The following is a 17,728-nucleotide window of genomic DNA, read 5'->3' as shown; positions in this document are numbered from 1 at the left end:
TTACCCACAATCAATCAAGTGGGCCTTTATTCCTTTTAAAAGTATTCAGAGTATCTTTTTCAACAATGTATCATGACTATCTGCTCTTCTACATCTTGGTGGCTGTAATACCAAAAATCAACAGGTCAGGAAAAAAGGGGAGGAGATACTGAAATGAGAGCTGAAAGCCAGGGGGAAAGTACTGTTGGTGTGAGCAGAAATGGGAAAGATGTGGGAGGAAGTCCTGGGAGCACTGAGAATTGCTCACATATTCCATTTCTTTTCAATTCAGTGCTAATTTTGTTATTCAAACAATTTCATTCTTCCACCCAAATCCCTCACCAGACAAGAGTCCTATTGACTGTGGTCAAACTGAAGACAGGTATTATATGGGCAAAGGAAGTAGGGCAATAGGTTATGTAGAGCATTTTAGTCAGAGGAGATACCAGGTCCGAAGATAAGGTGATACAAAAGACTTGAGAAAAGGTTCCAGAATCTGTCTAAATCCAGCTCACAGAAAGATATATCTGCCTGGTGTGCTTAAAATTCAGTCTCCTACTGAAAGTTTATGCCTTAGTTCAAGTATTCATTTTGATTAATTTTTGGGCATATTAAAAAATGTATAAGACAGGAAAGAATGTAATGTAACTTTATATTTCTATCATTATGTATCAAACTAAAAACCCAACTTCCTAAAATAATACTATGAAATTAAAAATCAGAAAAATGTTAGCAACTAATGTTAAGAGAAATTAAATGTAAGTATTTACAAGTATTACATTTGTGGTTTGCCACTGATAATCTCTACAAAAGTTTCCCACAGTAATTCAGTATTCCTTCCGTTTAAGAAGTTATAGTTCACAGTTGTTTCATCTGAACCTCATCAGTTTTTAATGTGTCTTGATGGACTTGAACTTAAACAGGCTTTGATTATTTGGCTATACCTGGTGCGATAATCTACAGAGCCACCCTTCAATGTAATTAATTGTTCATTTCAGAGAGCCTATAATGAATGCTGTCATAGCAATTCCCCATTTGGTATGCAGAGACTATAAACCTGGTCAAACTGAGAGTCTTGCTTGTAAAGAAAGACTCTGTCAAGAAAAAAATTTATTGTCTAGAAAATGAAGTCTGGCATGGGAACAGAAAGCTGTTAGGAACAAGGGCAGAATCTCCATTTCTCATGTTGAAAATTCGTGTTTTTTAATCCATTGACTCCAACATTTCCTTACTGGCTCCTTCATAATTTCAGACTGCACATGGCCTGTAGCACACTACCTGGCCCTAAGCCTACCTTATTTTTGCTCAGCATTCAAAGCTTACTGGCCCATACCTTCCTAGTTTCCCAATCCAGACTATTAAATTATTAACTGACTTACCAATTTCTTTGAACCAGGACATAGAGGTCGTCACTAGATAGCTTTGGGTTAGACGGCCACACATCAGCTTTCTTATAAAATGAGAATGGTCGATGGAGGATTTGACTCTGGGTGGCGGGCACATAATGCAATATATAGATGATGTATCATAGAACTGTACACTTGAAACCTATATAATTAACCAATGTCACCCCAATAAAATTAATTTAAAAAAGAATGGTTGAGAAAATGTTTGCTATAATCTCCATTCTTTAAAATAAGTAATCCTCAATGTTACATTCACATTATACTCTAACCCTTTGCACTATTACTTCGTAACTAAGCTCCTCAAACAATAACCTACATGCCCTGGTCAGTGTGGCTCAGTTGGTTGGGCATCGTCCTGTGCACTGAAAGGTTGCCAGTTTGATTCCTGGTCGGGGCACAAGCCTGGGTTGTGGGCTCGATCGTCCATAGGGAGCATGCAGGAAACAGCTGATCGATGTTTGCCTTCACATCAATGTTTCTCTCTCCCTCTCCCTCTCTCTAAAAATCGATAAAAAAGTATTTTTTAAAATCTACATTTTTCTACTTTAAAACTTTCCATTTACTCTGAAGTTTACTAGATTCAAGGCTACCATCACAACCCCTTGACTAAAACTGCAAAGACAAAGCTACCACTGCTCTCCTAATTGACAAATCAAATGGACACTTTGATTTTATTTTACTTCTCTGTAGCATTTGAAACTGTGAACCACTCCCTTAATGGAACTTTATTCTATTCTAACTTCTATGGTAACACAGTCTCTTGGTTATTCCTCTTATCTTTCTGACGATTCCTTCTTAGTCTACTTTGTGAACCACTTACTTTTTTGACTAATAGTAAAATGTTAGAAATTACTATTGTTCCATTTATTTCTCTTCTCCCAAATTGACCTCTAAATATTCCCATACATTTTAATGAATTGAACTACAACCTGGTATAAGATCTGGTATAATTCCTTCCCTTCTCAAACTAATTTCCTGCCACTATACTTCCCACCATATGATAATATTCACTAAGAAACATATTAGAACTTGAGGCCCGGTGCATGAAATTCGTGCACCGGCAGGGGGGGTTGTCCCTCAGCCCAGCCTGCACCCTCTCCAATCTGGGACCCCTCGAGGGATTTCTGACTGCCTGTTTAGGCCCGATCCCATCATGCACCATCAGGATCGGGCCTAAACAGGCAGTTGGAATTTCATGCACCATCAGGATCGGGCCTAAACAGGCAGTCGGACATCCCTTTCACAATCCAGGACTGCTGGCTCCCAACTGCTCGCCTGCCTGCCTGATTGCCCCTAACTGCTTCTACCTGCCAGCCTGATCACCCCCTAACCACTCCCCAGCCAGCCTAATCGATGCCTAACTGCTCTCCTGATCGCTTGATTGCCCCCAACTGCCCTCCCCTACTGGCCCGGTCACCCCTAACTGCACTCCCTTGACAGCCTGGTCGTCCCTAACTGCCCTCCGCTGCCGGACTGGTCACCCCCAACTGCCCTCCCCTTCGGGCCTGGTCCCCCCAACTGCCCTCCCATGAAGGCCTGGTCCCCCCTACCTGCCCCCCCCCCACAGGCATGGTCACCCCCAACTGCCCTCCCCTGCTGGCTCGATCCCCAGCAACTGCCCTTCCCTTCAGGCCTGGTCACCCCTAACTGCCCTCCCCTTCAGGCCTGGTCACCCCTAACTGCCCTCCCATGCTGGCCTGGTCCCCCCTAACTGCCCTTCCCTTCAGGCCTGGTCCCCCACAACTGCCCTCCCCTGCAGGCCTGGTCACCCCTAACTGCCCTCCCCTGCTGGCCTGGTCCCCCCTAACTGCCCTCCTCTGCTGGCCTGGTCGCCCCCAGCTGCCCTCCCCTGCAGGCCTGGTCCCCCCCAAATGCCCTCCCCTGCTGGCCTGATCGCCCACAACTGCCCTCTCCTGCCAGCCATCTTGTGGTGGCCATCTTGTGTGTTGGAGTGATGGTCAACTTGCATATTACCCTTTTATTAGATAGGATGTTTGTATCACCCAAAAATTCATATGTTAAAATCTTAACCTGCAAAGATGATGGGATTAGGAGGTGGGCCATTGGGGGGTGCTTAGGTCATGAAAGTGGAGGCCTCAGGAATAGTTTTAGTGTCCTACAGCCCCCACAGAGATCCTTTAGCCTCTTCCACCATCTGAGGACACATTAAGAAGGTGCTGCCTGTGAAACAGGGAGAGGGCCCTTATCAGAACATCACTATACTGATGCCTTGATCTAGGACTTCCCAATCTCCAAAACTGTGAAAATTTTTGCTGCTTATAAGCCACCCAGTCTGGTATTTTGCTATAGCAGTCGAACAAACCAGATAATAGTACTGATAAATATATCAAAAAAAGTAGTTAAAGATATGAAGCTTTAAGCAGTCCAAAGAGGAATAATGATGGAATGTTTAGGAATAGCCCACAAAGAGATAATAGTCATAAACATCTATATAATAAAGACTAGAGCAAAAATGTATAAAGCAAGACATTGTTAGAAATGAGAAAATTACAAAAATGTAATTATGACAAGAAGCTTAGATATAGGATACTTGAATAATGTGAGAACTGAATTCAATGACTATATATTGAACCTCATGCTCTGTGAACAGAGATAGTAATTTGTTTATTTAGTCAACAAAATCTTTCAAATGGGATTATTTACTTGGCAAGAAAGAAAACATTAATACATTTTAAAATATAGAAATTTAAATTACCCTGGTTCAAAAAAAAAATCAAAACAAACTATATAGGGAAAAAGTGAACATTTGATTCCCCTCAAAACTATGAGACACAATTGGAATTGTAGTCACAGTAAAATGTGTAGCCTTACAATTTCATTATTAAAAAAGACTACGGTGAGCTAATTAACTTGTAAAAATTAGAACAAGGAGAATAAAGAGTATAAAAAGTAAACAGGAATGAAAAATTTAATAAGTTAGAAGGATAAATAAAATAAAAAACTTATTACTAAAAGACAATAAAATAGTTAAACCCCAGTAAAGACTGAATAAGGAAAAAGAGGGGAAGTAAATATATGTCATAATATAGATGAAATAGTACTATATAGAAAATAGAAGAGATTTAAATAGTAAGAGAATTATCTACAATCCTGTGATACCAAATCTAGTATCTTGGAAATCTTGTATTAGAGGAAATAGGAAGCTTTCCTAACAAAATATACAGAACACCAAAACTGAGTTAAGAAATAGAAAAACTAGATACACATATTGAAACAAATGAAAGGTCTTTAAAAATTCATATTATAAAAAGGCACCAAATATATGATTTTAAAACTGGATTCTAACTTCAATAAGATCATTCCAATTCAATTTAAACTCTTCAAGACCATAGTTAAAGTTAGAAATTTATGTCATTTATTAAGCTAGTAACATTAGCATCAAAACTGCTCATTATATAATCCCATCATCTTTGCAGGAAAAGAGGGTGCAGGGGGAGGCAGGAAAGGGTAAAGAGGAGATAAATGGTGATGGAAAGAGACATAACTGGGTGGTGAACACATAATACAATATACAGATGATATACTATAGAACTGTATGCCTTAAACCTATATAATTTTATTAACCAACGTAACCCCAATAAACTCAATTAATAAAAAACAAGAACAAGGATGCATAAGTCTTGATGCCATACCTACTACAAAGTTACAGTAATCAATATAGTGTGGTACCTGCTTAAGGATACACATACTAGATCAATGGAATAGAACTGAGAGTCCATAAATAAAGTCTTATATTTATAGTCAGTTGACTTTTGAGAAGGATATCAAGACAATTCAATGAGGAAAGAATAGTCTTTTCAACAAATGGTCTAGAGACAACTGTTTTTGGTTATCCAAATGTAAAAAAAAAAAAAAGGCATTTTGACCCATGCGTTACACAATATCCTCCAATTAATACAAAATTGGTTATGATATAAATATTAGAGCTAAAACCATGAAACTTCTAGAAGAAAACATACATGTAAATCTTTGTAACTCTGAGTTAGGCAAAGCCTTCTCAGATCAGCACCAAAAGCATGCCATTAAAGAACACCATTAAAAAAGTGAAGACAATGACAGAATGGGAAAATTATTTGATAATCTTATATCTAATAAGGGACTTATATACAGAATATAAAAAGCAATTTTTGAAGTTAAGAGTGAAAAGACAAATAACACAATTTATAAATGAGAAAAAGACCTGAATGGACATTTCTCCAAAGAAGATGCACAAATGGTCAATAAATGCATGAAAAGATGGTCAAGATTAGTCATTAGGGAAATGCAAACCAAAACCTTAGTAAGACACCACCTCACACCCACTAGGCTGGCTATAAAAAAAACAACAGACAGTGTTGGCAAGAATGTGGAAAATTTTGACCTTTATACATGGCTGGTGGGAATGTAAAATGGTGCAGCCATTTTGGAAAACAGTATGTCAATTTTTCAAAATGCTAAACATAGAGTTACCATATGAACTAGCAACTCCACTCTTAGATATGTAAAACTAAGGGAAATGAAAACATATGTTCAAATAAAAAATTGTACATAAATGTTCATAGCAGCATTATTTATAATAGCCAAAAAGTAGAAACAATCTAAATGTTCATCAACTAATGAACTGATAAACAGAATACAGGAGATTATACATACATATACACACACACACACACACACACACACATACATATTATATATCAATAAAAAGGAATTAAGTACTGATATATGTTATAACAAGAATGAGCCTTGAAATTTCCATATGCCCAGTGAAAGGAGATAGCCATGAAGGACCATATGTTGTATGACTTCATTTATATGAAATATTCAGAATAGGTAAATCTGTAGAAAGTAGATTAGTGGTTGATTGAGATTGAGAGATGGATAGTTGGGGGAATGTGTATAGGATATTTCAGGTGGGTATGAAAATGTTCTAAAATTAGATTGTAGTGATGGTTGAAAACACTGTAAATATACTGAAATGGTACACTTTAAATAAATGAATTTTATGGTATATAAATATGTATTAATAAAGCTGTAAAATGCCAAAAATTATTGAGAAACAAAGGACCAAGAAAAAGCAAATAAAAATAAATAAAAAATATGAGGGAAAATATGAACAAATATATATACACTGAGTGGCCAGATTATTATGATCTCTAATATATATAGAGTGGCCCGGTGCATGAATTCATGCATGGGTGGGGTCCGGCCAGCCTGGCCAGAGGGAGGGGACATGGGCAGTTGGCCGGCCTGCCTGCTGGTGGAACTCGTGGTCGAGGGGACAATTTGCATATTAGCCTTTTATTATATAGGATATACATTGAGTGGCCAGATTATTATGCATTCAGAGATCATAATAATCTGGCCACTGAGTGTATATATATACATATTTTTTAAAATATGGAACGCTATGTGAATTTGTGTGTCATCCTTGCGCAGGGGCCATGCTAATCTTCTCTGTATTGTTCCAATTTTAGTATGTGTGCTGCCGAAGCGAGCACTATATATATTTATTTAAATTCACACACACACACACACACACACACACACACACATACATCCTGAACATATGAAAAAAATTCAAACTCAGCTTAATTAGAGAAATATTAAAAATAGCAACAACAAATCCTGATACAGTACCAAAAAAACAAACTCTAGGTTAATTTCATTTATATTAAGAATGTGAACTCTGGAGACAGACTGCGTCGGTTCAGATCCGACCAATTATTATGTCCATAACAACGTTAAGTTAGTTAACCCATGTTCCTCAGTTTCATCACCCATAAAATTAGGAATAATTGTGCCACCTATTAGAGTCACTTTGAGATTTAAATACTGATATCTATATAAAGCATTACAACTGTGTCTGGCATTCAGTAAGTGCTATCTGAAGGTATTCTATAATAAATATAATTTAAATTAAAAAAAATAAAAATTAGTGACAAGAAAACAGTGACAAATCAAACCCAACAGTTTATTAAAGGAATTGTTCAACATCAAGAACTCAATAAAATTTTTATACCCATTAATAAAAACTTAAAAAATATTTCTAGAAATAAACTACTTAAATATGACCAAACAACATTTATCAAAATCCAACAGTAGATGTAATGCCTATGCCTAGGATGCAAAAAGCCTCAACAACTGCATGTTACCAATATGAAAAGCTGAATAAAGCACAAGGTCATAACTTTTCTCAAGCTCATTAGAGAGCTAAGCTCATAGGAAAACAAAACAGTCTTAATTTCAAGGAAGGATAAGACTTCAAGGAGAAATGGAGATTTGCATTTACTGGTAGGCTCTTTCCCACACATCTCCACTAGGTGCTCATGAGAAATATCGAGGGCAGGGTAGGAGATCAGAGATAGCTTTCCTCCTGGATGCATACATGCGGCGTGTATGGCGGAGAGGACTGGCTGCTGCTATGGAAGGAGAAAAATCCTCTCCCCTCCCCCTGGCAGACCCTTCTGTGAATACAGCAAAAGCCATGTGTAGCTGAACAGGGGCAGCAAAACCCTCAGGGCACAAGAAAACCACACTGGGAACCAGAGAAACAAGAACTCCCTCTATCTGTGGGTAAGAGCAGGGTATAGACCTGGGTCCAAGATCCTGCGCCAATACTATTAGGTAGCTCCTGTAAGTGGGAGAGGGGCAGGACACTGTCCTATGTAACACGGGCCACAGATGCAAGTGAGAGTCTGGCTGCCAGGGAAAGAACTCTGAGAAGCCCCACCCCAAAGCACAGAGACTGTCTTAAGATTGAGGCAGAGAACTCCTAGTCCTCCAACACCAGACTGTAAAACAGAATTCTCCTGCTGGAAGAAGGGCAAGAATGCAACATCTGCATCCTCTGAAGTTCAAGCACATAGAGTCAACTGCAAACTGAGGGTGAAGCATGAACACAGAAAAACTCTCCAGCGCCTAGGCTTCCATCTGAGCATAAGGCAACAGCAACCTATGACTAGAACAACGTGAAACCTATGATGCACGGGCAGCAACCACAGCTATAACAAAACCCAGATCCAGCTCAACTCCTGCGTGGTTCAACTCAATGCTCACACTACGGGCCTAAAAGGAGAACCACTGGTTTATTCACAATGTCCATCATTCGATAAAAAATTGAGACACATGAAAAAAGCAAAAGCAACAAAACAAAACAAAACACCTGTCAAATGACAAAGCAATCATAAAACCAGACTCAGAGATGACCTACATATTGGCACTATCAAACTCTGACTTTAAATTATTAAGGACAACAGAGTCTCATGGTAAATGCCAAAGTATTTTGTGCAATGTAAAATCCATTCTTACTAAAATTATGTGAGAAATAGGGATATCCACTATTATAATTCCTAGTCTAGATTAATTGGGCAGGTCTATGAACTGTGGGAGGAGAAAGGTGGACATTATTAGTTTTCTTTACATATCTTAGCACTATTTTCACTTGGTATGGTGAACATCTTAAAAATATTATTTGTATTGATTTCAGAGAGGAAGGGAGAGGAAGAAAGAGATAGAAACATCAATGATGAGAGAGTATCACTGACCGGCTGCCTCCTGCACACTCCACACTGGGGATCAAGCTCGGAACCTGGGCATGTGCCCTGACTGGGAATTGAACCAGCGGCCTCTTGGATAATGGGTCAATGCTTAACCACGGAGCCACACCAGCTGGGCAACATGCATACTTTTTAAGTAACTTCTTATCCTATATAATAAAAGGGTAATGTGTAAATTGACCTTAACAGCAGAACGACCAGGAACAACCAGTCGCTATGATGCGCACTGACCACCAGGGGGCAGATGCTTAATGCAGGAGCTGCCCCCTGGTGGTCAGTGCGTTTCCACAGAGGGAGCTCTGCTCAGCCACAAGCCAGGCTGAAGGCTGCGAGTGCAACGGGGTGGCGGGAACCTCTCCCGCCTCCTTGGCAGTGCTAAGGATATCTGACTAACGGCTTAGGCCCACTCCCCCCATTAATGGATATCTCCCGAGGGCTCCTGGGCTGCCAGAGGGATGTCTGACTGCCAGCTTAGGCCTGATCCCCCAGGGAGTGGGCCTAAACCAGCAGGTGGACATCCCCTGAGGGGTCCTGGACTGCGAGAGGGCACAGGCTGGGCTGAGGGACCCCCCTGAGTGTACGAATTTTCGTGCACTGGGCCTCTAGTTTTGAAACAATTAAGACCCACAAGAACTTGGAGAAAGTGTTCCTGTGTAGCCTTCATTTAACTTCTCCCAGTGATGATATCAAAATGTACCAGAGCATATTGTCAAAACCAGGAAACTGACATTGGTACAATGTCAGATATTGACCTTATTTGAATTTCATCTGTTTTTACATTTTCCCTCCTGTCCTCCCTTACTGATATACAATTCTATGACATTTTAAAATTACAAAATTGAAATATAGAAGTGTTACCACACTACAAAGAAACCTCCTGTTACCCTTTAACTGTCATACCTTGGTCTTCACCCTAACTCTAAAAAACCAATGATCTTTTCTCCATCATAATGATTTTACCACTTTGGGACTTTTATATAAATTGAATCATATAGATACAACCCTTTGAAATTTATGTTTCTCATCCAGCATAGTGCCCATGTGAAGCATCTAGGTTGTATATATCAATCAATTGCTCCTTTGCATTGCTGAGTAGTAATCATTCATTGTGTGTATGTTGATCCACTGAAGGGTATCTGGCTTCTTTCTAGTTTGGGGCAATTGCAAGTAAAAGCTGCTATGAATATATCTGTATATGATTTTTGTCAACATACATTTTCTTTGGGATAAGACCCAACAATGCAATAGCTGGATTGTATGATAGTACATGTTTATAAGAAACTGGCAAACTGCTTCACAGAGTGGCTGCATCACTTTACATTTCACCAGCTGAGTATGAGAGATTCAGTTTCTCTACATCCCATCAACATTTGGTATTAAGAGTATACGCTGAGTGGCCAGATTATTATGATCTCTGAATGCATAATAATCTGGCCACTCAGTGTATATCCTAAATAATAAAAGGCTAATATGCAAATTGTCCCTCGACCAGCAGGTAGGCTGGCCAACCGCCCATGTCCCCTCCCCCTGGCCAGGCTGGCTGGACCCCACCCATGCACGAATTCATACACCAGGCCTTTATTCATGCACCGGGCCTCTAATATATATATATATCTATATATATATATATATACTGAGTGGCCAGATTATTATGCATTCAGAGATCATAATAATCTGGCCACTCAGTGTATGTTTCTAGCCATTCCAATAGGTGTGATGTAGCTCACTGTTGTTTTAATGAACATATAAATTTTATTTTATTTATTTATTTTTTATTTTTTTTAATACATTTTATTGATTTTTCACAGAGAGGAAGGGAGAGGGATAGAGAGCTAGAAACATCGATGAGAGAGAGACATCGACCAGCTGCCTCCTGCACACCCCCCACCGGGGGATGTGCCCGCAACCAATGTACATGACCTTGACCGGAATCGAACCTGGGACCTTCCAGTCCGCAGGCTGATGCTCTATCCACTGAGCCAAACCGGCCTTGGCTGAACATATAAATTTTAAAACAGATATTTACTTTTTAAAATTTTTTTAAAATAATAAAAAATTAAAATGCAAGATTTCTGGGTTCTTTTGTCAAATATTCTGCTTCAGTAATTCTGAAATCAAGGTCAGGAATCTGAATTTAAATGTCCATACTGTTTATTCAAGTACTCTGCTTCTGGAAACTAGCCTGAAAAAATAACTTACAGTCTTTAAAAATTTAACTCTCATGTATCCTTTCTTAGGAAACTATTAGATAACTAGAGGCCTGGTATACGAAATTCGTGCATGGGGGCGGGGGTCCCCTCAGCCCTGCCTGCACCCTCTCCAATCCGGGACATCCTTCTCACAATCCTGGACGGCTGGCTCCTAATCACTCACCTGCCTGCCTGCCTGGTCGCCCCTAATTGCTCCCCCCACCCCCGCCGACCTGATCACCCCTCACTGCCTCTGCATGCTGGCCTGATTGTCCCTAACTGCCTCCCCTGCCAGCCTGGCTGCCCTTAACCGCCCCCCCGCTGCTGGCCAGGTTGCCCCCAACTGCCCTCCCTTGCCAGCCTGGTTGCCCCCAACTGACCCCTCTGCCAGCCTAATCACCCCCAACTGCCTCCCCTGCCAGCCTGGTCACCCCCAACTTTACCCCCTCGCCAGCCTGGTCGCCCCTAACTGCCCCCTCCTACTGGCCTGGTTGCCTCTTACTGCTCCCCATGCCAGCTTGGTTGCCCCTCACGGCCCCCCTGCTGGCCTGGTCACCCCATGCAGCCTGCTGTTCAGTCATTTGGTCGTCCCTCACTAACCCCCCTGCCTGCCTGGTCGCCCTACACAGCCTGCTTGTTCAGTTGTGTGGTTGTCCCTCACTAACCCCCCTGCTGGCCTGGTCATAGGCAACCATCTTGTGAGGGCATGATGGTCAATCTGCATATTACCTCTTTATTATATAGGATATGCTCTATCAAAATGAAAGCATAAATCAAGTAGAAGAAAAATGGGATCCAGGAAACAGGTGACTCAACATAGGAGAAACTAAAAGAATGCATCAAACAACATTTAAAGTAGGTTCCAGGACTGGTAATGTCCCACAGAGCAATCAGTTCAGATCCTAAAATAATAATAATAATAATAATAATAATAATAATAATGCAAAATTTTTAGGTCACCTGATATACTTGAATGTATTAAGAGATTTATATATCTATGTATTAACCTTTTGCACTTGGATGTCGAGTGTGACTCGACACGGTTAGCATCGGTAGCAGGAATCGAGAAAAAAGCAAGCGAGTGCAAAGGGTTAAGAGAGTATACAGATGTACTTGTGATAGATACACAGTATAGGAACTGAAAATCCAGACTATAATTCTGAGGAAGAGAAAACATTGAGAAAGAATAAAATGTTTTTTAAATAACTGTGAAGGGGCTGACATTTGTATGCTACTTGCAAGCTAACAATTAGCCTGTCAGTGTTGTGCATACTGGCAGAAGACACTCTGGGTCACAGACAAAGAACTTTGGTTTATTCAGGCACAGCACAAACAGATAAGCTCCATGCTTGTAAAGGTTGTCTTTGTCTCCCAACTCCCATGGGGACAACTAGGGGGGACCAGGTAGATATGCACACACAGTGGGGCTGCATCACAGTTAAATAACTCTAAGCTGAAGGAAGCCTGATCTGTCACAATATGCTGCAGCCAACCTGCCTGACTGGGAGGGATATACTGTTTTTATTGTATTGAGTAGTAAGCAATACTCTGCTTTAGAGAAAGATACGATATCTTCCAAGGCTGATAAACAAATATATCTTAGAACATAGTTCAGAACAAAGAACGTTAGAAATGCTAAATATACAGGGTGGGACAAAAGAAGGTTTACAGTTGTGAGTACGAGAAACACAGAGTTTATTCTTATATTATTATTTATTAACTAGAGGCCCGGTGCATGAAATTTGTGCTACCCTCAGCCCAGCCTGCACCCTCTCCAATCTGGGACATTCCTCTCACAATCCAGGACTGCTGGCTCCTAACCACTGACCTGCCTACCTGATCACCCCTAACAGCCTCTGTCTGCCTGCCTGATCACCTGTAACTGCCCACCCCTGCCAGCCTGGTTGCCCCCAACTGCCCCCCTCTGCCAGCCTGGTTGCCCCCCACTGCCCCCCTGTGCCGGCCTGGTCACTCCCAACTGCCCTCCCTGCCAGCTTTGTCATCCCTCACTGCCCACCCTGGTGGCCTGGTTGCCCCTCACTGCCCCCCTCTGCCAGCCTGGTCGGCCCCTCACTGCCACACCCTGCCAGCCTGTTCGCTCCTCACTGACCCCCCCGGTCACCCACGCAGCCTGCTGTTTGGTCGTTTGGTCGCTCCTCACTGCCCCCCCCGCCTGCCTGGTGGCCCTAAACAGCCTGCTGTTCGGTCATTTGGTCGCTCCTCACTGCCCCCCCGATGGCCTGGTTGCCCCATGCAGGCGTCCTCACCAATTTGCATATTACCCTTTTATTAGTATGGATTACTGTATTATTTTCCATATGAACAACTGTAAACCTACTTTTGCCCTGGCCATATAATATAGGTCATATAGAAATACTAAAAACCCATGGGAGAATTGTCACCCAACTTGGTTAATTTAGAGAGCCACTACCATCATTTGTTCTTTTTTTATTTTAATTTCTTTATTGATTAAGGTATTACATATGTATCCTTATCCCTCCATTGCCCGCCTCCCCCCCAACTCCCCACTCATGCCCTCACCCCCTAGTTGTCTGTATCCATTGGTTAGGCTTATATGCATGCATACAAGTCTCCCCCTTACCCCCACCCTCCCCTACCTTCCCTCTGAGGTTTGACGGTCTGATGGATGCTTCTCTGTCTCTGAATCTGTTTTTGTTCATCAGTTTATGTTGTACATTATATTCCATAAATGAGTGAGATCATGTGATATTTCTCTTTCTCTGACTGGCTTATTTTGCTTAGAATAATGTTCTCCAGTTCCATCCATGCTATTGCAAATGGTAGGAATTCCTTCTTTTTTACTGCAGTGTAATATTCCATTGTGTAGAATGATGTACCACTGTTTTTTAATCCACTTGTCTGCTGATGGGCACTTAGACTGTTTCCAAATCTTAGCTATGGTGAATTGTGCTGCTATGAACATAGGGGTACACATATCCTTTCTGATTGGTGTTTCTAGTTTCTTGGGATATATTCCTAGAAGTAAGATCACTGGGTCAAATGGGAGTTCCATTTTTAGTTTTTTGAGGAAACTCCATACTGTTCTCCACAGTGGCTGCACCAGTCTGCATTCCCACCAGCAGTGCACAAGGGTTCCTTTTTCTCCGCATCCTCGCCAGCACTTGTAGTCTGTTGATTTGTTGATGATAGCCATTCTGACAGGTGTGAGATGGTACTGCATTGTCGTTTTGATCTGCATCTCTCGGATAATTAGTGACTTTGAGCATGTTTTCATATGTCTCTTGGCCTTCCTTCTGTCTTCTTTCGAAAAATATCTATTTAGGTCCATTACCCATTTTTTTATTGGGTTGTTTATCTTCCTTTTGTTAAGTTGTATAAGTTCCCTGTAAATGTTGGAGATTAGACCCTTATCAGTGATAACACTGGCCAATATGTTCTCCCATTATGGGGACTTTCTTGTTGTTTTGTTGATGGTTTCTCTTGCTGTGCAAAAGCTTTTTATTTTGATGTAGTCCCATTTGTTTATTTTCTCTTTAGTTTCCATTGCCCTAGGAGCGGTATCAGTGAAGAAATTGCTTCGGCATATGTCTGAGATTTTGCTGTCTGTGGATTCCTCTAGTATTTTTATGGTTTCCCGTCTTATGTTTAAGTCCTTTATCCATTTTGAGTTTATTTTTTTGCATGGTGTAAGTTAGTGGTCTAGTTTCATTTTTTTGCATGTATCTGTCCAATTTTCCCAACACCATTTATTGAAGAGACTGTCTTGACTCCATTGTATGCTCTTGCCTTCCTTTGTCAAATATTAATTGAGCATAGTGGTTTGGGTCAATTTCTGGGTTCTCTATTCTATTTTATTGATCTATATGTCTGTTCTTGTGCCAGTACCAGGCTGTTTTGAGAACAGTGGTTTTGTATTACAACTTGATTTCTGGTATTGAGATCCCACCTACTTTGTTCTTCTTTCTCAGGATTGCAGCAGCTATTTGGGGTCTTTTTTTATTCCAGATGAATTTTTGGAAAGTTTGTTCTAGGTCTGTGAAATATGCCATTGGTATTTTAATGGGGAATGCATTGAATCTATACACCATGACCAAGTAGGATTTATCCCGGGGATGCAAGGATGGTACAATATTTACAAATCAATAAACGTGATACATCACATAAACAAATTGAGAGATAAATATCACATAGTCATATCAATTGATGTAGAAAAGGCATTGGACAAAATCTAACACCCTTTCTTGATAAAAACTCTCAGCAAGGTAGGAATAGAAGGATCATACCTCAACAAAATAAAAGCCATGTATGACAAACCCACAGCCAACATCATACTCAATAGGCAAAAACTAAAACCATTTCCCCTAAGAACAGGAATAAGACAGGGATGCCCACTCTCACCACTCCTGTTAGACATAGTACTGGAAGTACTAGTCATTGCAATTAGACAAGAAGAAGAAATAAAAGGCATCCAAATTGGAAAAGAAGAAGTAAAACTGTCCCTATTTGCAGATGACATGATACTGTACATAGAAAACCCTAAAGATTCCATCAAAAAATTATTAGACTTAATAAATGAATTTGGCAATGTAGCAGGATACAAAATTAACGCCAAGAAATCTATGGCATTTCTATACACCAATAGTGAACTTATAGAAAGAGAGACTAAAAAAGCAATCCCATCATTTGTTCTTAAAAAATTAAATAGAATTTAAAATGCCTGAGTACAAACATGTAATTAGAGTATATATGTCCTTACATTTTGCGTCAGCTTCAACCTCCTCATTTTGAACATATAAAATAATTTGACAAAGATGATATAGTTTGTTAATGGCAGAGCAAGGACAAGAAAACAGGTGTCTGACATCTACACCAATGTTCTTTCTACCACCACACCCAATGGAATATAGGCACAGGTTGAGAACCGCTAGCAGGGTCGCCTAAGACCATGGGAAAACACAGATATTTACATTACGATTCATAACAGTAGCAAAATTACAGTTATGAAGTAGCAACGAAAATAATTTTATGGTTGGGGGTCACCACAACATGAGGAACTCTATTAAAGGGTCACGGCATTAGAAAGGTTGAGAACCACTGCTCTAAGTAGTGGGGGATGGTTGGGATTTATCAATACTAAAGAAAGATTAAAAAAAGGAGAAAAGAAAAACCAAGCTAAAACTAGTGTGGAATCCTAAATTTCATCCTTAGATTTAGATTACATTTTTCAGAAAATAGAAAGCAACTAATTTTTTAAATCTATCTAACCATTATTTTACTCTCCCTCTTGAAGTTACTTTCTTTGTGTATGTTTAAAAAATTATTCCCCTTGTTGCTCTCAGTGTATTTAAGATATTATTTCATTATTACTATTGATAAGTCAGTGAATATAACTGCCATTCCTTTATAAATATGTCTTTTCTAATGGTTATTTTTAACAGTTTGTCTTTAAATCTGATGTTCTGCAATTTCTTCATACTTAGAATTCGTTTGGTATTCCTAGATCTGAGGTTTGTATCATTTGATAATTCTGGAAAATTATCAGTCATTATTGCTTTGGATTTTGCCTTTTCACTGTTCCCTATATTATCTCCTCTAGAACTCCAAATAGATTTTAGATATTTTCACTCTATCTTTCGTGTCTTTTAGTATCCCTTTTATATTTTTTACTCCTCTGTCTCTCTGACTTCCATTGCCATACTTGTTCAACTCTATCTTCCAGTTCACTAACAGTTTCTTAAACTCTGAAATCTGCTGTTCAACCTATTTGCTGTTTAATTTTAATTATTTTAATTTCTGTAAGTTTCATCTAGTTTTTACCCAAATTCCTTTGATCATTTTTAGTCATTTTCCTTGCTCAAGCACTTCTTTTTTATACGTTTTTATTGATTTCAGAGAGAGGAAGGGAGAAGGAGAGATAGAAATATCAATGATGAGAATCATCCATCGGCTGCCTCCTATATGCCCCCTACTGTGGATTGAGCCTGAAACCCATGCATGTGCCCTGACCGAAAATCGAACCAGTGACCTCTTGGTTCATGAGTCAATGCTCAACCACTAAGCCCCACCAGCTGGGCTCAAGCACCTCTTTTGAAAGATCTTACTTAAACACTTGTATTCCATTTGTTGAAATACATGATTCTACTGCCTTGTGTGTTTGCTGAAGTTCATTAGAAGTGCCTTTTTCTCTTACATGTTTTTTGGATAGCTCAGGAACTTTGAAACTTTATAGGAAGATTAAAGGTCTAAGGTGAAGGTAATTTTCTTTTATCTGTTGTCTATGGGCCCCTTCAGGGTAGGAATACTTTAAACGAAATCTTCAGCTTTTAGGATCATACAGACAACAACAATTCAGGCAACCTGTGTGGTTCTTAACCTGCCTGAAAAGGAACTGCAGATCATATATTCTCAGTGCTGCTTCCCCCTCCACAGTCAAGAAAGTCAAGTTAACTTGCTCTCTTATTTTGTATAAAGGGCTTGACTCTACCTGACATTAAGGCTGTGGCTATCTAGGATACCAGCTTCAGGAGAGCATACCTCGTTACACTCCGGCTTACACAGGCTCTGGACTCTCTCTCCCGTCTGTCTCCCCCTTGAAGCCATTAAAATGGAATTC

The 17,728-nt window shown here is 40.1% G+C and overlaps 1 protein-coding gene and 1 non-coding gene across 2 annotated transcripts in view; both read right to left on the bottom strand.

Annotated features, from left to right (window-relative positions):
• The window catches only part of MIPOL1 (mirror-image polydactyly 1), a 344,977-nt gene that overhangs the window by 173,710 nt on the left and 153,539 nt on the right, over nucleotides 1–17,728 (bottom strand). The window lies entirely within an intron of this gene.
• Nucleotides 6,780–6,886, bottom strand: LOC114234765 (U6 spliceosomal RNA). Its single transcript, XR_003620947.2, has one exon. It is a non-coding gene; the product is annotated as a U6 spliceosomal RNA (small nuclear RNA).

This window comes from Eptesicus fuscus, chromosome 5 (assembly GCF_027574615.1).
Source record: "Eptesicus fuscus isolate TK198812 chromosome 5, DD_ASM_mEF_20220401, whole genome shotgun sequence".
Lineage (NCBI taxonomy): Eukaryota > Metazoa > Chordata > Mammalia > Chiroptera > Vespertilionidae > Eptesicus > Eptesicus fuscus.
Note: the sequence above shows the minus strand (reverse complement) of the source record. Positions and strands in the feature narration are given on the sequence as shown.